The sequence below is a fragment of the Peromyscus californicus genome, unplaced genomic scaffold, assembly GCF_007827085.1.
Source record: "Peromyscus californicus insignis strain IS unplaced genomic scaffold, ASM782708v3 Scaffold_10__1_contigs__length_136768540, whole genome shotgun sequence".
Lineage (NCBI taxonomy): Eukaryota > Metazoa > Chordata > Mammalia > Rodentia > Cricetidae > Peromyscus > Peromyscus californicus.
The window spans coordinates 79,995,834-80,022,140 of NW_026294391.1; the positions used below are offsets into that span (position 1 = coordinate 79,995,834).

Genomic DNA, 26,307 nt, shown 5'->3' on the forward strand with positions numbered 1-26,307 from the left:
GAGAGGCAGTTTACCTTTTTTAGCTTTTAATTAACTTCATCAGTTTATTTGAAAATCATCACCTTATTTCCTCTGTCCATTTTCTGATTGAGATCAAATCTTTTGCTTTTTATTTATATGAAATGTGTTTAATAAATGTTTTCTCATTTTGTTTATTTTAATTATATTTAGACAATTGTGATAATCAAACAACCTTGTAACAAAGTATGACTGTTTTGCAATACTTGTATTTGAAAATAAGAATATACTTTAATTTTTCAGTAACATAATTATAGATTTGAAATCATATTTCCTAATTGAATTTAGAGGTCTATAAGAGCTGTTGTATGCCCACTGCTTGGGTTGTTAGGACCATTTATTACTGTCCTTTTAATTACTTTAACTGAAGTTTTTAACTTCTCTTATGAGAAAATTTCTGTGTTAAACTCAATTTCTACTTTGCTTTTCCAAAATTATATTTTCCTTGCTTTTGTTCACTCTAGAGTGTCACAAACACTATATATTTTCACGAGGCTTATGACAATGATGAGACACTGACTTATGGAATTAACATAGGCATGTGGAGACTGTTTTATGGCTCTAACATAACAAGAAACTAGTTCTGGGGCATGATTGAGACCAGGAGCTAGTGAGGTTCAACAATTTCTATTCCACAGAGTGCCATTTTGTCCCAAATGATTGATGACATTCTCCTGCCCTATTCTCCACAGATTATAAGAGCACTATTGCAATGCAGAGCTTCTGTAGATACCCGCTTCATTAAGCATGATCCCAAAATGTCATTTAATTTATTTCTTAGATCGAATGTCTCATTAAACTCTGATGAGGCCACGAGCTACTTTGGGCTATGAAGCACTCGTATCTTAAAATTTTGTTCTGTCCCTCTTGGCAAAGGAAATAGACATGACAGTGAAATCAATGCACAGCACACTTTGTCTTTGACAAATTGAAATATTGTTTTTGCTAAAATAGGCCCTTGGGATAGAGAGATTAAAATTTCACATAAAGTAAATCAACATGAAGTATGAATGTACAGATGGACAGTATGTGTTGTGACCTTATATTATTTTAATGTCATTTCAACTTAATTCAACAAACAGATCATTTCTGCTTAATTAAAGAACATGCTGATGTCGACCACACCCACTTATAAAGTATTGCAAGTGAGTTAAGTGTATGGGTGTCAATTTTCTTAATATATATTATAGTAGTTATTCTTCTTAGCTAATGGAATGGTTGTTCCACAAAATGACATGACTTTTAATAACTGTACTTATATTTTTGATTATAGAATCAAAGACAGTACATAGTCTTAGGTTGGTATGTGTGGTAAGTAGAGAAAAAGGTGAACCCTTCTGTTAGACCAACAGAAAATATTTTGCAAGCAACCATTAAGACTTAGGCTTGCGCAAGGTTCTGAAGACCACTGAGAAAGATTTTTAGATACTTTCTTGAGCGTTTTGATAATCAGTTGACATTTGGTTTTTCTGGATTAATTCATCCACTTTACCACTGTCACAGTGAACACTCAATATTTTACTCCTGTGCCTTCCCATCCCGGCCATATACCACCTCATTTCAGAATCTGTAGAACTTTGTTCCTTTGCCTTTCCTGTGAGTCTTTGCACAGCATATTATAATGCTGCTTCAAAGTATTAATGTTTTGTAAATCAGTAATGCAACCTAGTATGTTATGCATGGTTGCTAATAATGTGCTTGAGGTATCTCACTTGCTACACTCTTTTAGCTCACTGGTATAGATTAAGCCATAGCACTTTAGTATAGCGGGTAAATATAGCTTAAAAGAAAACAATAGTAACACTTACCCATGAATAAAAGAGACATATGACCTAGTTATAAGTCAGTCTCCTTGTATGGAAACCGAAAAGAAGAACACCTGGAGCCACTCCATCATGTACTTAGTTCTCTTATTGCAGTCCATTATTAATATTGTTAAGAATAACAAGGTATAATCTTCATTATTTTGTTTTCTTCTGCATAAAAATCCTTTCCACATCTAAAATGCTATTTGAATCAACTCTCTGGAATATCAGTATCATTAGGATTATATGTTTAGAACTGTTGGAATCTGAGTGGACTGTGAGACAGTTATTCAAAGACCATGTAAACGGTATCACTTTAGTGTGTTTTGGAGCATTTTAGTTAAAGTAAGTTGTGATTCTGAGTGTCCATTTTGTAGGTTATTTAAGAAAAAGATGTGAAGAACCTTTGGTATATGGGTTTGCTTATATCATCAGCTGCATGGATATGGATGCCAGATTTTCTGTTTTTCCATTCTGTCAAATTTAGTTAGCCATAATCAAGTTCATATTTTTTCCTAAGTAAAACACAGGAAAATTAATCTTATGGCACTCAATAACATGGGTCTTAGTTTTTTTTTCAGTTGACAATTATAAAAGATGGAAGGCTTGTTAGGCAACTAGGATAAATGATTTAGTTTTAGATCTGGCTTTGAGATCTTCCCCTTAGAATAACTACTTGTATCACAGCATTAATCTCTAGTAAAATAACTGTCTTCTTGAGAACTGCTTCATTGGAACTATTGCTAAAATAAAATGAGATGATCTGCGTAGTTCTTTCTTACATTCAATAAGAGTATATATAGTTTTTCATCGTTATATGATTTTTGAGTCTGGAACCTATTATACATGTGATTGGGTCCTGTAATCCTAATACATAGTACACTAAGGTAGGCGATTATCAAGTTGAGGCAAGCCTGAGTTACATAGGAAGACCCTGTCTCAAAAATAATTCAAAGCAAAGCCTATGTAGCAGGGCATGCTTAGAATTCTAGGACTTCTCTAATGGGAAAATGTGGCTGAGCAGTTGAAGGCTAACCTGGGATACATGAAATGCTATTTTAAAAATAAGCATAAAAATTCATTGTTTATGTACTTGAAAGGTGAATTTGAGTGTCTTCACTATTATACACCATTTGTTATGGTTTGATTTGTAGTATAATATAAAGAAATAGTTGAGTATATAGCAATTATAATTTTTTAAATGATAGCAATTTGAATTATTTTTCAGTACATAATTTATGTGATTTGTTAATAATAAGTCAATGTCTGTTCTGTATATAAATGCTGTCACTGTAGAAAAAAAGATTGCCTTTGGTTTTGTTTTTTTTCTTATAGAACATAAGAACTCTAACAAGGCAATCTGAGAATAATTGCTGTGAGATGAGATGAGATGAAGATCTGTTAAAATAAGAAAACAATAAGCATAGTTCTTGTCTTTAAGTGAAAACATTGATCAAATTTTGATTCCACCTAAATCAAAACAAGTAAAAACAAGTAGTTTAAATAAGTAAAATCTATTTCTTAGTTATATTTCTACTACTATAACAAAGGACTGATGGGTGATGTTGTTCTTTATGCTGTGAATATGTGTTGCTCTAATTGGTTGATAAATAAAGCTGTTTGGCCAATGGGTAGGCAGAATAGGTAAGTGCAACATTCTAACTAGAGAGGAGGAAGGAGTAAGGCAGAACAGAGGAGACGCTGCCAGCCACTGCCATGAGAAACAAGATGTAAAGTTACCTGTAAGCCAGGAGCCACGTGGCAAAGTATAGATTTATAGAATTGGGTTAATTTAAGATGTAAGAGCTAGCTAGCAAGAAGCCTGAGTGGGACCAGGAAATCTTCAGCTTCAAAGGACCATGACTAAGACCAAGAAAACTTATAGAAGAATTTATTGGGGGCTTGCTTACAGATTCAGAGGGTGAGTCCATGACCTTCATTAAGGGAATGGCATGACAGAAGACAGGCAGGCCTGGCTCTATAGTAGTAGCTGAGAGCTGGCATATTGAAAGAATATCCAGGTGATATAGAAATATAGGATATAGCTATGATATAATAAAAGGGTAGATTATTAAATCTACTTTAAAGAGCAACAACTTGTTTGAAATATTTTACATTGCTATGGATTTTAGTTTATTGATACAAATTTAAAGTTAATTTTGTTATACTGTATGTATATTTCTACTCTTGTTTATAGTATTTTGTTTGTGCAACTCATTTGAAATTGTAGTGTATAATTAAGAAATACAGATTAATAATTAGTCATCTATGATAATCACACTTATAATCATGTTAGTTAAGTTTTCTAGATATACAGAGATGTATTTCAGTTAGGTAGGTAATCTTCAAACACGTCAAAGATCTACAGAATATGGCATTTAAAATGTTTTAAAAACTTAGACTTTCTGCACAGTGAGACATGTCTGCTCCTGGCAGCACGATTTACTTCAAAGAAGATGGTGGGCATAATCTTTGATTTCCTTATGGCAAAAGTTAGCCATTTAGGCAAGAAACTGTTCTTGCCTGGGCTGCTTGAAAATATGTTGTATCTACTGGACATGCAGGACCCATAGGAAGGTAACCATTGAACTTTGCAAGGGAAGATGGTCCTTCAGGTTCCTGCTTCGTAGAAGAAACTTCCAGACATTCTACAGGACACAGAGAGAAGTGACTGTGAGACTCTAGGCCTTATAGGCTGAAGATGGATGCCCCAAAGTTGCAGAGGAAAGTTGCAGAGGAACTTTGGAAGACTGTCTAGGCAGACAGCTGTCTCTGTCATTTCCAGAATTTTGGAAGGTGCTTACAATGCATTTCCTTTTTACTTAGGTAATATTGTATCCTTCTGGGGTTTGATGTAGTTGAAAACTAGACAGTTATAATTTTCCTTGGTTATGATAAAAGATAAAGTAGATATGAAACTTTAGACTCACAAATGTAGGATAGATGATGGAATATTTTCTTTAATTTTGCCAAATACAAAGAGACGACATATTGTAACTGTAATTCTTACTTGATAACTGTTCTATTATATGTAATTTTACTATGTTAAAGTTAAAACTTCCTTTTTGATTAGACAGAAAAGGGGAAATACTTTTGTACACTGTTTTAATAAAATGCTGATTGGCCAGTTGCGAGGCAGAAAGTATAGGCAGGGTGAGCAGATGAAGAGAATTCCGGGTAGAGGAAGGACAGAATCAGGAGACACCAGCCAGACACAGAGGAAGCAAGATGACAAGACAGAACTGAGAAAAGGTACCAAGCTACATGGCTAAACATAAATAAGAATTATGGGTTAATTTAAGTGTAAGAGGTAATCAGTAATAAGCATGAGCTAATGGCCGAGCAGTTATAATTAATATAAGCCTCTGTGAGATTGTTTTATAAGCAGATCACGGAACTGTGGGGGCTTGGCAGGACCTGAGAACCTTCTGCCTATATCCAGGATGCAAAGAAAGGAAGAGAGGGAGGAGAGGGACAGAGAGAGAGAAAGAGAGGGAAGAGGGAGAAGTGAGGTCAAGAGGAGAGAGCAGGGAGGGACAATTGGAATGATGTGGTCTTTCAAAACCTCAAAGCTCATCCCCAAGTGACATACCTCCTCCCACAGAGCCACACTTCCTAATTGTTCCCAAACAGTTCCACCAACTGTGAACCAACTCTTCACATATATAGCCAATCTCATTCAAACTTCCACTGTCTATTTCCTCCCAGTTTTTCTCCTTTTCATTCTATGCATTGTAATCTCGTAAGAAAGCTTTTACTTTCATGTGTTCTCAAGATTAAGAAAATTATTCATTGAAATGCTTAATATAGTCATATTCTGTAACCACCTGTCTAATTACTATTGCTTACCTAAGGTTCTTAAATACTGTTATATATTATGTTTTATAATTTGGTTGGTTTTATCAGAAGCACAATTATAGCAAATATTTATACACATCTTTTCCAAGTATTTCCAATAATTTGTAACTGTATTAATTTTAGTAGAGGCTCAATGTTCTTAGGAAAAATGTAAATGTGTTCTTGATTTACTATAGAGAATCATTTTAAGTGATTGCATTTTCATGTGCACTAATTAATTGAATAAGTACTTATTAAACATCTACAATATGTCAGATTTTTTGAAGATAGAAAGAGAAATGCCATGTAGTACATGTCACCACAAACCTCTCAAGACAGTAAGGAAAACAAATATATAAGGACATAAATTACTATGTGGTATAACTCATGCCATTACTTACATCAGTGCTATGGAGTACAAGGAATGTGGAAATTAACTTGACTTAGTGAGGCTTAGGGAAGCTTTACTCAACTGTGAGTTACTTATTTGTTTGCTTGATTTGTTTTACTTTGTTTAAGTTTGTTGTTTTGTTTAATTTGTTATGGTTGTTGTTTTGTTCGATGCTCTAACACTGAGTTGCATCTCTGTCATGAATATCTGGCTTTGGTCTTCATCTTGGAAGAATTTCCTAATAAAAAGTAAGGCATGTAAAGGTAGGGAATTAAAAATGTAGTCATAAGAGGATCTAACACTAAATCGAGTGAGCATAGAAGCAAATCTCTGTACCTTATAACCTTATGGCCAGTCTTCAAATTTAATCTATCATCTATGTTAATTATAGAATTTCAATATATGTTATCACTGAAAAACAGCAACAAAAATTATTTTCTTTTTGTATGTATGCTAGGCTATTGTGAAAGTCTGTAATGTCACAGACTGGAATATAGCTCAGTAATAGAGACTGTACTTAAATGTACAAGGCTGTGAGTTCCAGGTGCACTCTATGCACACATACCCAATACTTCATATGATATTTTCCTAGAAATTGCTTTCTTTAAAGCATGTTTCCTGCCTACAGACATAGCTCCTTTGATAAAATGTTTAACTCACATAAAAGAAACTGTTTTGGGTTTGATCCCCAGCATCATAGAAACTCTGCCTGGTGGCTCCTGTCTGTAATTCTGGCACTTGCTAGGAGAAAGCAGGAAGATTACAAATTCAAGGTCATCCTCTACTAACATAAGGAATTTGAGGTTAGCTTAGGCTACGTGATAAAGAATCTTAAAATTTTAAATGTCTACCATAAATTAGGGGTATTGGTATGCTTCTTCTTCTTTTAATTGGTTTGAATTGTCTCTGTAATATAAGTATAATTTAGATAAGAAATGCTTGGCTTGGTCAAATTTGAGAAATTTCAGTAATAAAAATAATGCAATTGATTTAGTCTCCTGTAACAAGACTTTTTTTTTTTGGTTAAGAAAATAAATCCTGTGGTATTTCATTTATATGTAGTATGTGTTCTCTATAAGTAGGTTTAGATTTTATTTGGTTTTTAATAACAACATGTTTGAAGAAAATACAATGATCTCATCAAATCTGTCTCCTCCCCAGAGACATTGGCCTTCTGGTCTTCCTCTTAGGATCTTTCTAATATGATTTTCTTGAATATTATGGGATTCTGTCTCATTGAGCCTTGGCAGTTTATTGCTTTAGAAGCCTTTTACTAGTTGGGTCAACATTATTTCATATGGAGATTTTTCTTCCCTAGTCATGCAGGAATTCTGTTATTAACCGTGATATGAATCATTCATGTATACTAAGAGTGAAATAGGATCTTGTTGCTTCAAAAACTCTTAATTTCTAGTTCTAACTATGAATAGCTCTGAGAAGTGAATCATATCCCTGTCTGTGGAAAAGTGGAATGGCTTTTAGGTTCTCTGCTAACCATTAGCCCTGCCTACATTGAACATGAAGGCTAACAAAATAAATCCTCTATTGAATCTTCTGTCATTTACCCAATAAGCCTTCATATGTCCTTTTGGCAATTAGATTGTATTGATAAGGGACCACTCAGTGGTTTGTGAACTCCTGTATTTTATATTAAAATCCATTTAATAAAAACTGGGTGATTGGCTGCTTGTTGTCATATTAAACAGTGGCTATCTTTTGCTGCCTAAATTAATTGCATTTCCATTGTGGAAAATAATATGTTTACCTAGATTGATGTTCCTGACTTATAACAGTTTTAAAAAATTTTTGCTTTAAAATGGTCACAGTCAAGCCACTATAAATTACATAATGTAAAAGCAGTATATATTTAATAGAAATTATACTTCCAATTTCAATATTGATCTTTTCCTCTGGTAACAATATGTGGCATGGCGTTCCCCCCAACACTGAGCATCAGCAGAGAGCTACAACTTGTAGTCATTTAAGTGATAAGTAGCAAATTATACCATATAGTTTTCTTTGTTTTTGTGCTAGGGGGGTTTAATAGATGAAATACTTGAAATACATTTTCAGTTTAAGATATTTTCAATTTTAAAAGGATTTAATGGGATGTGCTCCCATTTAAGCTGAAGTGCATAGGCACACATTGTGTGTGATTGTGTGTGTGTGTATTTGTGTGTAACAATTGCTTTTGTATACTTGTGTATGGCACATATAGACTGTTGTCAGTAAGGAACAACTAGTGAATAGTTTACATACCTTAATGCGTATTCCCCACTAAAGATACAGGCATGAAATTGGTCCTGTTATTTCTGCAGTCAAATCCTAAGGTCAAAATCAAAGTACTTCCTATTCTTCCTGGAGCAAATGTCTCCATTCTCGTTGTGATATAAACTTAATTCACTACACTCAACATCTGCTGAAAGTATTTCACATTAGCAGCCACAGCAGCCAATGAACTAGCATATTTATTTGAGAGATGTTATATAAAGTGTTTCTAAGAAAGGAATACTAAGAGCCTGTAATACATGTCTCATATGTAGCAAACATCTTTTAGAACGATTTTGCCTTTGCTAAAGATATGTCTTGATCATGCAAAGGAATGTCTTATGGATTGTAGATAAATTGGTTAGCTTGTATTTTCTGAATAAACAGTTTTTTAATAGAATAAAAGGATAAACAGGAACTAAGAATCAGACTGTACTATATGTTATCATGATAGGATAATTACAGGTAACAGACAAAATACAAGTTCTTTTCCTGATCCAGTGTTGCCCACTCTACTGGTGGCAGTGCTGTTTAACCTTCAATAGACAAATGAATTTTTTTTCTTAAAAGTTCTGTTAGGGTACTCAAGATTTTTCTTACCTATGTGTTTGCTTGCTCAATGGAACAGAAATGTCTGCCATACATAACATGAAACACTCTTGCATGGTAAAAAAAAATGTGTAATAATAAAGTTGTTTTATAACATTGCATCAGGTTAGGTGGAACAGGCCTGAAATTCCAGCATTGAAGAGACTGAGGAAGGAGGATGAGTAGTGTGGGTCCAACATTGTCTACACAGAGTTCCAAGCCAGGCTGGGTCATATAGCCAAACTCTATCTAAAATACTAATATTGATAATAGTATCACTTTAGCCTAAAAATATACTATAGTGTACATGAACAACCAAGAAAGTAAGGACAGGAATCAAAAATATATTTGGTGCAGTTTCTAAGCCACAATACATGGAACAGGAATTATACCTACCATTGAAACCTTCTTCATGCTGCTCTTGTACTATTAATACAGAGGGTCAATACTGATGAAAATTATGGGAGTTTTTTATTATTGTTTCAAATTTCCCTTTTTTTTTCCTACCACACAGAAGAGATGAATAATTTACTACAATACAACCTCCAACTCCTACGTGATTCTTGAACCCCTGATTTGGAAGCTCATCTACTACACTAAGAAAGAAAAACAAACTATTGTTTCTAGGTTCTTGTGGTTAATGACTCTTCCAGTTTTTGTGGGTACTAACTTTTACAGTCATATTCTAACCTGTTCTGTTTGTGCACTCCATATTCCTGCCTTGCTTTTACCTATTTTTATTATTTAAGTTTTTTAAAATTTTTATTCTTTACATACATTTCATCCCAACTGCAGTTTCTCCTAACTCTTCTCTCCCAACCCCGACCCGTTTTTGATTTTTTAATAAATGTATTTATTGTTGCTGTGAATGTACATGTTGCATGGAGTAAAGGACAGCTTTCAGAAGTTGGTTCTCTCCTTGCATAGTTAGGCCTGGGGCTCACTCCCAGGTACTTAGGCCTTCATTACAAGGCTTTTCACTACATAGCTATTTCACTGCCCTATGCACCTGCCTACTCTACTCCCTTTTCCCAGGACTTCTATTCTGTCCCTACTCTGAATTAAAATGAACGGGTTTTTCCCCTCACATCATCCTTTCTTTAACTAATCAAATTTTACTTAAAATTTTGCATGAGTGTTCCTTTTTTCACTTTTAAGTTCAACCACAGTGTAATAAGATATTTTGTTTCACAGGGTTTATTACCTTGAACATCTTGACTAAATAGGAGAAATTAAATATTCCCTTTCAATAAGAGAAAATGAACTGGATTTTCCAATTATATCCTTATTTGGTTAAGACTGTAGCTTATATTTAAGAAACTGTAGTAAAAATCAGAGTAAGAAATATCAGTCTTCTTCCAAATAAAGATATCTCGAAGTATTTAGAGAAATTATCAAACCTTTGTGTAATTAGTGAAGCATGTAATAGTGGTGGTACATACATATAAAAGTAGCTAAATTATACTGGGAAAAATTTTCTGTACAAATGTTTCTGAAACCAAGAGTGGGAAATACACTATAATTATTTCAATAGGAAAACTTGAAGGCTCTGTGGTATATTTAATATCTTAATGCTTTCTATCATGAACAATAAACATGCATATGTTATTTGACCATATGTTCTTGTGAGGCATTACATTGGAAAATTAAATGTAGATAGTTCTCTTGTTAACTCTTTGGAGTTAAATGTTAGAATTATTTTTTGTCATTTTGCAGAAATACAAAGTAAAGAAAGTAAACAATTTCTTCCATGATACATTAGAAAGTTTTAAAAGAAAAGATAAAAATGTAAAAATATATCCATGATCTGATCTGATCTGTCTTATAAGTGCTATTGTTGACATTTTCAAAATAATCATATCTTAGATGCATATTTTTATTCTTTGGAATTTACAACTATAGATACAGTGAAATGCATTGAATAAATATGACTACATATTCATGTTCAATTATACATGTTCTTCAAGAACATAAATAATATTGAAATAAAAACAGAGCTCAAAAGAAAAACTATCATGTGCAAGCTATATGCTTACCCATAGTCATGGTTTTATCATTATCCCAAGGTAGGCTCAATTTCTGCACCATCATTTTTCATCTAACTCACCAACTGAATATCTTTTATAGATGTCAGAGTTATTAGATTTACCGTCTGCAAAATACTCATCATTGAGAATTATAGACTACTTAGAAGATTGGCAAGGACAAGCTAAAACTGAAAATAGGTCTCTCAACAGGCATGCAAAATCATAGAACTGATTCAGTAAATTCTTAGAGCTATTTTCTTTTCATGGTAGGAAGCAGAAGCAGTTTATATTTTCAGATTGTTTGCAGAATAAACACTGGAACCAGAATATTACACCTGTATTTATTGTCAAGCCACATTTGTTATATCATGTGTGGTCCTCCTTTCTAGGTATACCCCGCATTCTGTCAAAAACATTTTTACCATGGCTGTCTTTTGTTGCATGGAGTTCCGTTCTGATCTGATACCTAGGATTCTGCTACTTTTGTGTTTCTCTTCTAGAGAAGTAGAAGCAATGTTTTAAAGATTCCAGAATGCATGTAAGTTTCATTGAAAAAGACTGAACCTAGTCAGTGCTCATCAGTTTTAGAAAGTGCAAAGAGAAACCACACATGACCTTTAATGTCCTCACTTAGCTTGGGTCTCAAGGTGAGCAATAAAAGCAACAACTTGAGAGAGGTTTACTGGTAAACACCTCTGTTATACCATCTGCTCCCCACGACGCCTAGCAGTTACTGTGCAATGAGATACCTGGGCAGGCCTGCAGTGGGCATGCATGGTACAATGGGGATGAGGAGGTGTGAACAGGCTAGGTGGTGTGCGAGCAGATGGTGGCTGGGAAGAGAGGCACTCCATGGCACTGTTGGCATGGTTACAGAGAGGTAGGTGTACTAACAAGCTGTGCCAATTCTTGAATGTTTCAAAACTCCACTTGTGGCTTGTGGCCTCCAACTTTTACTCATTTGCTGTCATACAGTTTCTCTGTTGCCAGCAGTTCCTAAAAAAAAAAGTCACTCTTCTCCTTATGTTGTCTATTAGCTGTAGAAAACATATTCTCTATGTGTGGTATAATTAATCTACTAAAATGCAGAGGAAAACTATGTGTGTTGTATTTGATCCTTCCAGATGAATAATAATTTTATATTAAACTGATAAGGATGTATGCGTGTGTCTTTATAAATAGCTCTACTCATAAAATCTTTCTTATATCAAAAGAGCAATACTATTAAAAACTAGTTAGCAGATATTTTCCCTTTTTTGTACTTCATTTGTGGGACTCATGAGCAATTGCTTGTCTCATCTTCAGTTCCATTTCTGGTTTCCATTAAAAAATAAAAAGAAAGAAATGGCCTAATTTAAATTGAAATAAGTCCTTGGATAAAGTCTTATTTTTTCCCTAGAAATGCATCTACTGCAAATGTTACTACCATTCCTAGTGCCTAAAGCATCCTTAGTGGATATGCATAGTGAGTTGATTTGAAGTTTTCAGCCATATGGCATGGTTGAAACAAAATATTGTATCAGGTAAAACCATGAATAGTTGCTGAAAGTCACCATTTTCAAATTGTGAAATAGCAGGTTTGTGTGCTTCAGCCTGGTGTATACAATATTATTCTTATATTAAATTTTGGTAAGATAAAATAAGCTATGACTTCTAAACCCTGCAATGTATATTTGGTCTTCCAGCTAAATAAAGATAATAGGCAGTTTGCCAAACTGTCAAGTCCAGCTCAAATAAAAATGCTGTTTGCACAGTGTGAAGGTCTGTTTTACAAGGGTTGTGAGAGCAGAGGCTGACATGTAGTTCATTAAGAAAAGGTTCTTTGGTAATATATCTGCTGAAAAGTAACTTTTATATATACAAAAATACTTGATTAGACAGAGAGGTAGCTATATGGTATTCTTTTGTTTAAAAGTAAGGGGATTGCCGGGCGGTGGTGGCACACACCTTTAATCCCAGTACTCGGGAGGCAGAGCCAGGCGGATCTCTGTGAGTTCGAGGCCAGCCTGGGCTACCAAGTAAGTTCCAGGAAAAGGCACAAAACTACACAGAGAAACCCTGTCTCGAAAAACCAAAAACAAAAAAACAAACAAAAAAAAAAGTAAGGGGATTAACTTATGTGTTGCTCACTAGAATTTCCTGCCGAAAATTTTGTGCCAAGTAAAAGTATTTTACTTTTCCCATGGTTCAACAACATAATCCTGTTCTCCCATCACCACCATTTCTGAGACTTTTTCAATTGGAATGAAATGATTCTCTGAAGTGCATGAATGATTGGTACTAAATGTCTGTCTTTGTAGTCTAAAAGTGCTTATTTTTTTGAACACGGATGAAGATTAAATTGGGTTTTGTTCCAAGGATTTATATTTAGATGAAGTTATTCCAACAGTGTCCAAAGTATTTAATTACATTTCTGTAGCAAACTTCGTTTTATTACACTGAAAGGAACAGCACATTTGAAAAGTGTATTAACCACATCAAGGTTTGTTCTTTTATTCTACTCTTTGTTTCAATATTTGATCAAAAAAAGGAAGTCTAGATTCATAAACAGGATAACATGCTCCCAAATGACAAATGTCACAACCAAAATTATATTAGTAATATATAGAAATCCATGTCAGTTATTTTTAATAAGATCACATGTCAAATGACATGTCTTGAAGTACCCTTAAGTATGTTTAAACAAATATAAGATCGTATAATTTTTTTAAGTTTTATTTATTCTTTGTGGCTTTCACATCATGTATTTCATCCCATTCATCTCCCCATACTGTCGTATCCTCCCTCTGCCGTTGCAACCTGTCCCATAAAATAAAATTTGAGAAAAAAGTAAGAAAAATTGTGTTGTGAAAGCTGCAGTGTGACATAGTGAGTCACACGGTATACCCTTTAGTTCATATGTCTTTACATGCAAGTGTTCATTGCAAAGAGTCATGGGTCTGGTTAGAGGCCTCTGGTTTCTGCTACACTATTAATAGTGGGCCCTCACTGGGATTCCTCTGGAATATCTTGTCTTTGCCCTAAGTCCTGGAGATCCTGCAGGTTTAGATTTGCAGGGCCAACCCCTTTATGTGCTCCTGTAGATTACAGATGGGGTGGATGTTGGGGTGGGCCAACTCATAGCCCTTGTTCTAGGCATGGGTTGTTGCAGGGTTCGTCAGCCCACCAGCTCTCCTCCATTCTCACTACCAGAGTGAGCTCTTTAGCATTGCCCTGGCCAGTTCACCCTTTGCAGCAAGGGGTGGGGCTGGTTCTCCTGCTTTCACCCACACCTATACCATCAGGGCCAGCTGTACTGTGTTGCCCAGGCAAGGTTCAGGGGACACTCTCCTGACTGCTACAGCTGGTGAGGGGCAAGGACAGCTCTCCCACTCCAGTGAATTCAGGGCCAGCTCTCCCTCCTGCCTCAGTCTCTTGAATGCTGAAATTATAGACATGTAACATCATGCCTGGGTTATCAGTGATTTAAACTGACTTATATCAGATATGTTTTTGTTTGTTTGTTTATGTTTAACCTGCACTCACTTTAGATGTAGAAAATGGTAGATCATTCAGCACCATGGAATTATTTTAAAGTAATATAGTTCTTTGACAATACAGGCATCTCTATAAATATTCTTAAATGTAGATCATATCAGCATCACCATTCTTTTTAAATATGTTTTCAAGTCAACCAAAATTCCATAAGTAGTTCATTTTCACTGACTCTCTCAGTAGAAATGTCATTATTCTTCATTTCGTAACTATCTCCATTTTTACTTCATATTTTCTAACTGCTAAACCATGCAGGTTAATTCATATTTAATAAATACTCTCTAGGATGTAGTAAATTTCCTAATTTTACTGAATTCAGTTAATGTTGTACTAATATTTGTGAACTGTCACTTTAAGTCAACTCTCAACTCTTTTAAGTTTAGTTGTTTCATTTGTAGGCTTAGCAGTTATGGATGGAAACCCTTTGGCAGTAGCAATTCAAATAGCAGCATTTAGACGTTTTTGATTTGATTTTGGTTCCAGAAAAAAAGGAAGGTATAATCTACTAAAAGCAGAAAGTCTGTTGGTAAACTATTCCTGTTTCTTTCTTAGTTTAAAACTAAATGTACACTATAATGATAGGTACATTTTGAATATCAAGTGGAGAAGCAACCATTTCCTAACCACATTAGACCCCAACGAACCATGCTAGGGCATTTTCATGAAGGTATTTCATGTGTTTGGGATATGCTCTTGTCCTGATTGTTAGATGTTGTTCTGAAAACATCACTTTTCAGCATTTGAAGGATTTTAATTGCATAACAGTTACTAATGTTAGTGTTACTAATTAAGACATTTTAGACAGTAAAGTCATTATACAATCTTTCTTTTAACTATTGGCTGGTCACATCATATCTGCTTAATTTTTTTACATGTTAATAAATTAAGGGAAAGATTGAGATCATTAGATATCCATGTGTAATTTAGCACTGTGGAGATTAAGGAGATGGGGGATTATGGTCATTAGAAGTAAAATGGATTTATTTATGGACTGAGAGCAATGAGGCCCATCAATAAATTTCTTTCTGCCACTAATGATCCTACTTTTCACTAATTGTGTGCAGATGTGACAACAAACTAGTTCATTCATTCCTTCTGGCAAGAAAGAATGTTGAAAGAAATATAGCTTGCATATGTATTAATTTACTTCTTTGAATTGTGCTATATGTTCATGAATGAAATATTTTTTTTCCTAAGAAAGCTGATGTCTTTTAAAGAAAATACTTTCCAGATTATCAACATATCATTTAGAAAGAAAGGGTTTTTTAGTGTTAGATTTACGCAAATATCAGTGTCATCTTAATCCTTAAATTAGTTTTAGAAAGGTAGCTGTCTCATAAATCACTCACAGTGTCTGACTAAATCTACCAAGAATTGAAAATGATACTTTAATAAGGGCTTCATGAAGGTTATAGCACTTGCCATTCTCCCCTTTATAATACAAATGTTCCTATCCCACTTCCTTGTAATGAGTATTTTTACTGAACTGAAGGTATTGACTGAGACCCAGGACACCCTGGTTTTGTGCAACCACTGAACTGTCCTGGAGAACACTCTGCTTTTTCTGGGGTCATCATTTGTGATCTTGGTTTACCATAACTCACCTGTACTTATTCTCCAGAAATTCTGCATTTGCAATTTCTTTTCAATAGTAAAATTATTTACTTCAGTTCAATATCATGTGAACCAAGAAATCATACATAAAAAAGGATGTGCTATTTTTAAACAATTGTGTGAATTGCTTGGAAAATCATTGATCAGGTCATTTTAAATCTGCTTTATATGAAGTGTAAGGTATTAAACTTAAAAAATGGACTGCAATTTGAAAAGCTTTTTATCATTGGATTCCTTCAGAACTTTGAATTTCTTGATACTTGAATCCAGAAAGAAGTCTGGAAACTGGTTTAGAAGATATATTTTGTGTACATATACAGGTTATATGTAAGTGAAGTTCTGCAAACAACCAAAAATCCCAACTTATATAGAAAACATTAGCATTTCATCCAAAAGTTTGGCATTGAGATACTATTGATAGTTTGTCTGTTTAAATATTTAACAAGTGTATCTTGTTTTATGAACACCTACTGTAACTGATCTCTGTGATTGAGCGTGCTTGATTTTCTAATTAGCTTTTCAATTCAAATCTAAGACATAAAAAAAATTGACTGGTGTTCACTCATATTCACCAAAACTGTTAATAAGTTCCATTTTCTCTTTTATATAAAACATCATTGCATGTTTATATTTCTGTTTGTGGATATGGTACTAGAAGACATCAAACCCAGTGCCTCACACCTGCTAGGTAATTAGGCCCTAATTTCGAATTCTGCCACTGATCAACATCTCCAGCCAACGTATTTGTATCTTTCTCTTTTCCGGTAATGTAAATTCAACTTCCATAGTCTATTGTAGCACAAATTATTAGATGGTCTTATTAATAAAAACAAACCCGTAGCCAGGTATTGGGGTGAACGCTGATGATCAGAGAAACAGAAGAAGCCACATCCAACCTCACCTTGCCAATTCCTCAGCTGATCTTGTTTCCTCAGACTGAAAGCCTCTGAATCCTCACCCGAATGGATCTCAGCTGAACTGCTGCTAAAAGCTAAAAGCTTAAAAGGCTCTAGTTCCTGGTCCTCATGCCTTTCTTCTTCCTGCCATCACTTCCTGGGATTAAAGACATGTATCAACCATGCCTAGCTGTTTCCAGTGTGGTTTTGAACTCTAAGAGATCCAAAAGGATCTCTGCCTCCTGAATGCTAGGATTAAAGGCATGTGCTATTACAGCCTAAACCTATGTTTAATATAGTGGCTGTTCTGTTCTCTGACCTCCAGATAAGTTTATTGGGGTGCACAGTATATCTACCACAGGCTATTTGTCATTTTACCCAGTTATGTTTTTTTAATTGTAATAAATAGAGAAGGCTTCCATTGGGACCTAATTATACTAGGCTCTATGAGGAAAATATGGTTTAATTGCTCCAAGGAACTGTACATTCTTACAGATGGGATAATATTGATAGATTTTCAAATGACAAACATTTAGAGAACAATAGAAGAATCAAATGTTTATGGGGCAGGGTAGATAAAATTTTCTCAGGAGGCAGAGTTCAAAGGCAGACTGGTCTACAGAGAGAAAAGGAGAGAGTGTGTGTGAGAGAGAGAGGGAAAAGGGGCAGGAGGAGGGAGGGAGAGAATGAAAGAGAATGAGTGAATGAATGAATAAAATACCTTTACGGTACTGAGCTCCAAATGTCTGAATGAACATAGGAATGGCATAGGAAGATTTTAAAATTGGTAAGAATTATTAACGGAATGCCCTTTTTATTGTAAATTTAAGAGTTGCTAATGATATATAAGACTATTAGGGTCCTCTTCACTAGGTAGCTGACCTACTCTGGTGATCGGATGGCCGAACACCCTAACTGTCATGATAGAATTCTCATCCAGTGACTGATGGAAGCAGATACAGAGATCCACAGCCAAGCCCCAGGTAGAGCTCCAGGAGTCCAATTGGTGAGAGGGAGGAGGGATTATATGAGCAAGAAATATCGAGACCATGATTGGAAAAAGCACAGGGACAAATAGCCAAACTAGTGGAAACACATGAACTATGAACCAATAGCTGAGGAGACCCCATGGAACTGGATCAGGTCCTCTGGATAAGTGAGACAGTCAATTAGCTTGAACTATTTAGGAGGCCCCCAGGCCATGGGACCGGGACCTGTCCTTAGTGCATGAGCTGGCTTTTTGGAACCTAGGGCCTATGCTAAGACATCTTGCTCAGCCTAGGTGAAGGGAGGAGGGGACTGGACCTGCCTCAACTGAATCTACCAGGCTGGGCTGACTCCCCAGGGGAGTCCTTGCCTTGGAGGAGGTGGGAATGGGGGGAGTATTAGGGGGGAATACTGGGGGGTGGGAGGAGGGAGGACAGGGGAATGTGTGGCTGATATGTAAAATTAAATTAATTATAAAATAAAAAATAAGACTATTAAGGAAATACTGCATTAGGAATTGTGTGCTGTGATTAATAACATGTCTGGGCTCATTTGGGAACAGGGAGAAATTAGCACATACTTGAGGACATGTTATATTAAAACACAGGCAGTGATGAAGTAAAAGGAATTCTGCTTTGGTAGAGTAGAGTCAGAACGCGTTCCATCCTCACTAAGTTGTCACAGTCGTACTAATCTTTGTAAGTCTCACAGTCATATAGTCCACCCATGTAATCACCGAAAGGACATAAATCACTAGAAATGTGTGTGTATGTACATATGTATGTATTATATATTAACATATATGTGTTATTTTTCTAATAATTTGCATCATATTGGTATAGAAAACATGCTAATATTACAAGGTCAGTCATGAGATATAATTAGCCTTAATAGAATTCTACCTGAGTATTCTGAGGTTGCTAGAAGGCTTACAAAGCCATTATAGCATTATGATTCAATATGATATGTGAATTTGTAAGGATTTTTCTATGTATCTATTTATTATTCAAGACACCTCATACTTCATTCTGAAATAATTACAAAATCACTAAATAGTAGCACATTTGTTCAATACATTCAATAGTACCATAGTCTATATACAGTGCACTATGCTATGCCTATTGAAAAGCCTAAAAAGTACTCTTATCCTTAAGCAGGAAACAGGAATGTGATTTTATTGTTAAAAATTATTGTAAAAGAATTTATCAGGTTGACTCAGCAAGAGAAAGACATTAAATAATTATCTCAAATATAGGTTTTAGTTTACTAGAGATCAAAGGCAGTGCGGCCTCACCTGCATGAGCCTGTTGGTTAGAACCTTACCACTGCAAACAAACAAAAACATGTGAAGCTAAATATTAAAGCAAAAAGAAGTTCTACTAGCTCATATGAGAAGAGGCAATAATCAGACTGGAAAGATAGCTCAGTGATAACGAGTACTTACTGCACTTGTAGAGGACACAGGTTCAATTCCTAACACCCACATGGGGGGCTCACAACGTCTGTCACTCCAGTTCCAGGGGATCTGTTACCCTCTTCTGACTTCCATGGGTTCCTGCATGCATATAGTGCACATACATACACTCAGGAATACATACATACTACATACACACACACACACACACACACACACACACACACACACACACACACACACAGCATACACACATGGATGGATGGATAGATGGATGGATGGATGGATGGATGGATAGATAGATAGATAGATAGATAGATAGATATTTTTTTTCATATTTGAAAAGTTTATTTTCACTTCCAGAAGGTAAAAATGGACATAGAAATAAAATTCTCTCAGAAAGAAAGAAATGTTAAACTTTATCTGTCACTCTCAGAGTAGTAAGTTTTGTGATTCCAATACAGTAAAATAAAAAGATTTCTAGGAAATAAAGGGAAATTTTATTTTATTTTACAATATAATTTAATTCTACATATCAGCCACGGATTCCCTTGTTCTACCCCCTCCCGCCCCCCCTCCCCTTCCCCCAGCCCACCCCCCATTCCCATCTCCTCCAGGGCAAAGACTCCCGCGAGGATTGAGATCAACCTGGTAGACTCAGTCCAGGCAGGTCCAGTCCCCTCCTCCCAGGCTGAGCCAAGCGACCCTGCATAAGCCCCAGGTTTCAAACAGCCAACTCATGCACTGAGCACAGGACCTGGTCCCACTGCCTGGATGCCTCCCAAACAGATCAAGCCAATCAACTGTTTCACCCATTCAGAGGGCCTGATCCAGTTGGTGACCCCTCAGCCATTGGTTCATAGTTCATGTGTTTCCATTCGTTTGGCTATTTGTCCCTGTGCTTTATCCAACCTTGGTCTCAACAATTCTCACTCATAGAAACCCTCCTCTTTCTCGCCAGTTGGACTCCCGGAGCTCCATCCGGGGCCTAGCCATGGATCTCTGCATCCAGTTTCCTCAGTCATTGGATGGTGTTTCTAGCATGACAATTAGGGTGTTTGGCCATCCCATCACCAGAGTAGGTCAGTTCGGACTGTATCTCGACCATTGACAGCAGTCTATTGTGGGGGTATCTTTGTGGATTTCTGTGGGCCTCTCTAGCACTTTGCTTCTTCCTATTCTCATGTGGTCTTCATTTATCATGGTCTCCTATTCCTTGTTCTCCCTCTATGTTCTTGATCCAGCTGGGATCTCCTGCTCCCCTAAGCTCTCTTTCCCTCAACCCTTGCCTTTCACTACCCCCACTCACGTCCAAGCTGTTCATGTAGATCTCATCCATTTCTCCATCATTGGGCAATCCCTGTGTCTTTCTTGGGGTCCTGTTTTCCAAGTAGCCTCCCTAGTGTTGTGAGTAGCAGTCCAGTCATCTAGTATCCTGCTGTGAGTGAGTACATACCATGTTTGTCTTTCTGAGTCTGGGTTACCTCATTCAGGAAGATAGATAGATATTAAAGAAGAGGTAGTAATCAGAAAATAGACTGATAATATTATGTTTAGGTTTGTTGATATAAGATGTTCAGTTTTGTAATGACTTATGCAAAAGTTTAGATCCTTAAACTACTTGTTGCTGCACACTGAGAGCACAAATTTAAGTTAGAAAATGCAGTAGGAACATAATTCTTAGAAGGAAATGGCTAAAATTTAAACTAACTACAAGTAATATGATCCCTTGAGTCTCAAAATGATTGAGGTCATGTACTAGATTCCATGTGTACAGTAGAAAATTTGAAAATATTTTTATGAGGAAAGAATTCATGTGGAAAATGAAATCTGTTGATGTATGATAAAAAAAAAGACAATGAGCAAAACAACACAATGTTGCTTGTTGTTCTGGTGCTACTCATTAGTGTCTGCTCACTTTTTCTTCCTAAGATCATAACCTTTGTTAAGCAGCAATATTCTGCTAATGGAAAAAAGAAAATGAGCAGTTTACAATTATGTAAATAAGACATAGTTTTGCTATTTCTGAAAAGTAATAGAGAGAACTCTTCCCCCTAAATGAATAAAGTCTCAAATAAAATTAGAATCCCTGTACCTCTCTGCTCATTACAGAGTGACATTACCAAAAATTCGCAGAGAACAAACTGTTGAAATATAATAAAATGAGATTATCTTGGCAAAGTTGAGATTTCTTCTTCTATGTCATGCTAAAATTGTAGCTGAGAACTGGCCTTTACAAGATCAATGAGGAATCTCTGTAAGAACCATGATTTGCATGTTTAAGGAATTGATTTAAATTGTAGTTTATAATCCACACCACAGAGAGAATCTTGGTCCATCTATGAATTAAAAGAGCAGAGCTGAACACTTCATTCCCCAGAGACAGTAAGACTGTTATATAGTGTTGATTAAAACTATTTTCATTTTATGTTCACCATGGAGATTGTGACTGATTTTTATATTTAGGCAACACATAGATTTATGTAACATAGCAGTTCCCCACTAATCTGTAGTACTTACCATGTCTTCTATCTTAAAAACCTCTTCATTTGTGTGCAGGTTATTAATCATATTCATTAGTTTCTAATTACAGTCAGTAACCTATGGTAGCTTTGGGGACTTCAAATGTAATTGAAGGTTTTAATTTTAAATCATCAAATCAGGAGTGATATGGTGACATCACTGTTCTAAGAGTTATTTTTTTTCCCCTCAAGGTATTATGTGGGATGGATTGAAAGTATGAAAACCAGTTTCAGGAATATAACAGATGATTGTAAGCTTCAGAAAAGTGTCGCTCCCAATAAAATGACAAAGATGGATGCCAATTAAACTATCACAATGGAACATATTGAATATATGATTAGCACACAACAAATAAAAACGTGATTTTTCATGATTTCTTACAAGGTGGAAACAAAAAAGTGTTTTGAGAAATAATGATGTTTGCATCTTGGTAGCTTGTTGGGACTGTTAAACAATATATTTTAAAAATATGTAAATAGCAAAACCTCACTGTCTGGCTTTAAGTAATAATAGCTAGGAGGATGGTATAGTGGTCTGCTCAGATTTCATATGCTATTTATAAAGCTATAGGACACTGTGTAGTTGGACATGAAAATGGAAGGTTTCCTTAAATAAGAGGTTGTTGCTTAGATATAGAGATGTTCAGCTTGTATATTATAACAAAATCCTTTATCAAAAAGAAATGCATTAAGAAAAAAAGCTTTTAGAAAAAAAGAGCAAAGGGTTCTGAGGAATGCTTCCATCTAAATGGCAAGAGGCAACATAAAAGGCATCAAATGAAAGAGTGAAAAATCCCAACTACTATTTAGAATGAAAGAAATCTGCATTTAGATTTATACTGAGCTCAAATAAGTATTCCATATGTAAAGTAGTCACTTTGTTTATGTAAAAGGAATAAAATCTTCACAAATATTAAAATAAATGTGCCCAGATCACTTTCTATTATATAATATGGTCTAAAATCAATCATAATCATTTTTTCTAGGTTGATGATATTACAATAAACATGACTATCCTTTGCTCTAGAATACAGAGATTCCTGTGAAGTTTGCTGTGAAAATTATTTCATATATTTTTATTAAATATTAATATTAAAATATAATTACATCACTTTCTCCTTCACTTCAGCACCTTTTAAGTTCCTCTCCTACCCCACTCAAATTGGTAGCCTCTTCCTGATTTACTACTGTTACATATATAAATGTCCATACAACCTGATGAGTCCATTTTTGTTGTTCATGTGTATGGTTTCAGGGCTGACCATGTTGTACTATACAACCAATTAGTGGACCTATTCCTAGGAACAGCAAAGTCTCCAACTCTCAGCAATCATCAACTCTCTGTAGTTTCTTGGCCAGGGGTGTGACCCCATAAGATTTTTTCCCCTTCTACATTAGCATATCTGTTGATAATTGCTATTATTTCTGTCTTGATTATGCAGCCATTTCTAAGAGAGACTATTTCATAGCAGAATTCCTGTGATTCTGGCTCTTACAATCTTCTCACTTCCTGTTCCTTGTTGTTCTTGAGATTTAGAGAGAAGAGCTGAAATGGAGATTTGTCCATTGGGGTTGGGCTCCTCATGATCCATTTAATCTCTGTGTTGTGACTAGTTGTAGTTTTCTGTTTTTCATTCGCTGGAAAGAGAAGATTCTTTGAATGCCTACACTTACCTGTGGGCATAAGGATAAGATTTAGAACATAGTTATGAATTGGGCTGGTGTAACAAAGTGGCAGTAGCAGATTCTCTTCTAAGATCCATAACTTTACTAGGCACAAGCAGTTGGCTCGGTGTCTAGTACCAGGCATTATTTCCCTCCTGTTGAGTAGTACTTAACTCCAATTAGACAGCCATTGGTTGCTACTGACATGCAAGTGCCACTTAGTCCACCTTAATGGGTGTCTTGCCATGTGATCATTGTAGTTCATAGATGTCACAGCTGGGTAGGAGCATTAAGTGCTTTCTCTCTGTTGGCAGCTTGCTTAGTATTCAAAGTGAAAAAGACTTTTATATACTGTATCTCATTTTCTAAATATTACCTCTTTCCATAGCAACTTAAGGAGCAGCCCAAATCAGTTGTCAGGTAGGTTTCTTAGGGCAACATTAATAGTACTATAAACTAAAGATTTTATTTTATACCGCACTGTTCATAAAGAGTCTCAGATCGTTTTTAGATTTACCCCTCACACATACACACACACACACACACACACACACACACACACACACACACACACACGGTAAGAAAGGCAGGCAAGATTAGTTCCGTTTTGCAAATGAAAATATATAGAAGGACAGATGATTCTGAATCTTTCCCAAAATCATATGAAAAATAAGTGGGACTTTGGGCTTCTGAGTCCTAGACCAGCCAGGATTACATACATTAGGTCATAAGTCTAATGTGACCATTGGCCATTTTGGATTCATTTTGAGGCCTATTAATTCTTTCTAGCTTTTCTTGAATGAATTATCTTTGAAAGGTTCCTTGCTGGTACCCTCCTGAGGCTTAAAAGAATTAATTGGCTTACAAAACATGTTCAGATTGCACCCAGGGAATGGTTCACTCATCTCTTAACATCTGTATTACTGGGGGTTTTGTATCATTATGAATTCATTCCTGTATACTGTGTCCATTTAAAAATAAAGATGGCAAGTAAACTGTATGTCTAGGAATAATTTAATGTAGTTGTATAACACTATACAGTTTTTAGGAAAGAAAACTCTTGAAGTTACAGTCCCATGTTAGAAATATCCAAGTGTGTCTATGTGACTTGTATATTTGATGTAATTTGAGTAAGTAAAAACCACTTTTAAAATAACATGACATTATGATTTTCAAAGTATTCCCAATTACTTCTTTATTATCTACTTTTAAAATATGGAAAATGAAATTATTGAAAAGGTTTGAGTGTATGTCATCGGAAAACCAAAACACACGTTTTGATCAACCTGCATCTCCACAGAAAGATATCACTATTAAAATCTGATTGACACCTTATGCTAATCATAGACCTTCCACAGACTTCTTTTTCTAATTCCTTTATGCAAACAAGGTATGATACCAAACCATCCACAAGGAAAGAAAATTATTAAAACAGAAGCAATATGGAAAATAATAATGAATATTTCCTTTTAATGATTACTAGTAAGCAAATGTTATTGCCATCAAAACTGATAAAACTACCATTTCCCACAGTGTTACCTCAGGCCCATTATGATGAATTTTTCTCTCCATTAGACTTTGTTATTCAATGGCACATGGCTGCCATCAAGAGCCTAACTTCAAAGGTTTCATTCTACCCACCACCTTCCTCACTTCTCATAGCTCTTGAACCTGCTTGTAGCTGTCCTCATGTACTTGGCTTTATCTTTAGGTATCCTCTCCCTTTTCTCTCAATCTCTGTGTTCCCTTCTAGTTACACTTGGCATATGACGTACACATTTCAATCACAGTATCCAGCATTAGCCCCACACTTTTCCTTACTCCACCTTACTTTTTCATCTTTCTTTCCTATTGTTCTCTTCAAATCCCAACTTCCATACATGAAACAAAGGTCACACTGTCAACCCGATGCAATCAGATTTTTAACCTTAGGTTGCTATGAAATCAGACTAGCTTATCACCCTTTTTTCCCTCAAAGCAGCAATCCCCTTTGGTATCTGTGTACCTCAAACACAGGAGTCCATTTTCAATATTCAAAGATGAGAATAGTTTTCTTATTTTTCACTGTAAACAGGTGACTATCTCTTTTATTTACTGTCCTATATATCAACGAATTTATTATTCCTCCTCTTTAAAAAATAATTTTCTTACTATTTAGTAGCACTGAAATCTGACATTTTCTGTAATTTGTTTCAACCTGCTTATAACATCACAAGCCTCATGAACTCAGAACTGGTAGTGTGCTCCCCTCTCACTTGTTTGCCCTAGTTATTTCATAGGGATACTACTCTGCCATTATTAGTCTCAAAATTGCTGGGTGTTAAATGTGAGCATTAAAAGAATGTCAGATACCTGGGTCAGCTATGCTTCCCATGTTTAGAAATACTATTTACCTGAAACCTCTTGTACCTAAGAGAGAGTGGAGCAAATTGTTTAAAAATGTAGGTATTGTTCTGCCATTTATGGGTTATATGGCCTTGAGGACATTTTTAATATCACTTTGTTTAGATTTCTCATATGAAAAATTAAGTTAATAACAAGATATTTTGTATATGGCTCCTTTGAGAATAAAATGTATATAGGAGACATAATTATTAAGACTGATACCTATAGCTTTGTGATTTCTTAAAATGTATTAGTTTCCTTTTAAAGCCTTTTGTAACTATAGGGAAGTAAAGGATATGTTTGGGTCAGTTATTAGACCTTTAGCAAACTCCAGGAGTAAGCCATGACATATAGCA

The 26,307-nt window shown here is 35.4% G+C and overlaps 1 protein-coding gene across 3 annotated transcripts in view; it reads left to right on the forward strand.

The window, feature by feature from the left end:
- Positions 1 to 26,307, forward strand: part of Diaph2 (diaphanous related formin 2) — a 765,516-nt gene that overhangs the window by 445,215 nt on the left and 293,994 nt on the right. The gene's annotated exons all lie outside the window — the stretch shown is intronic.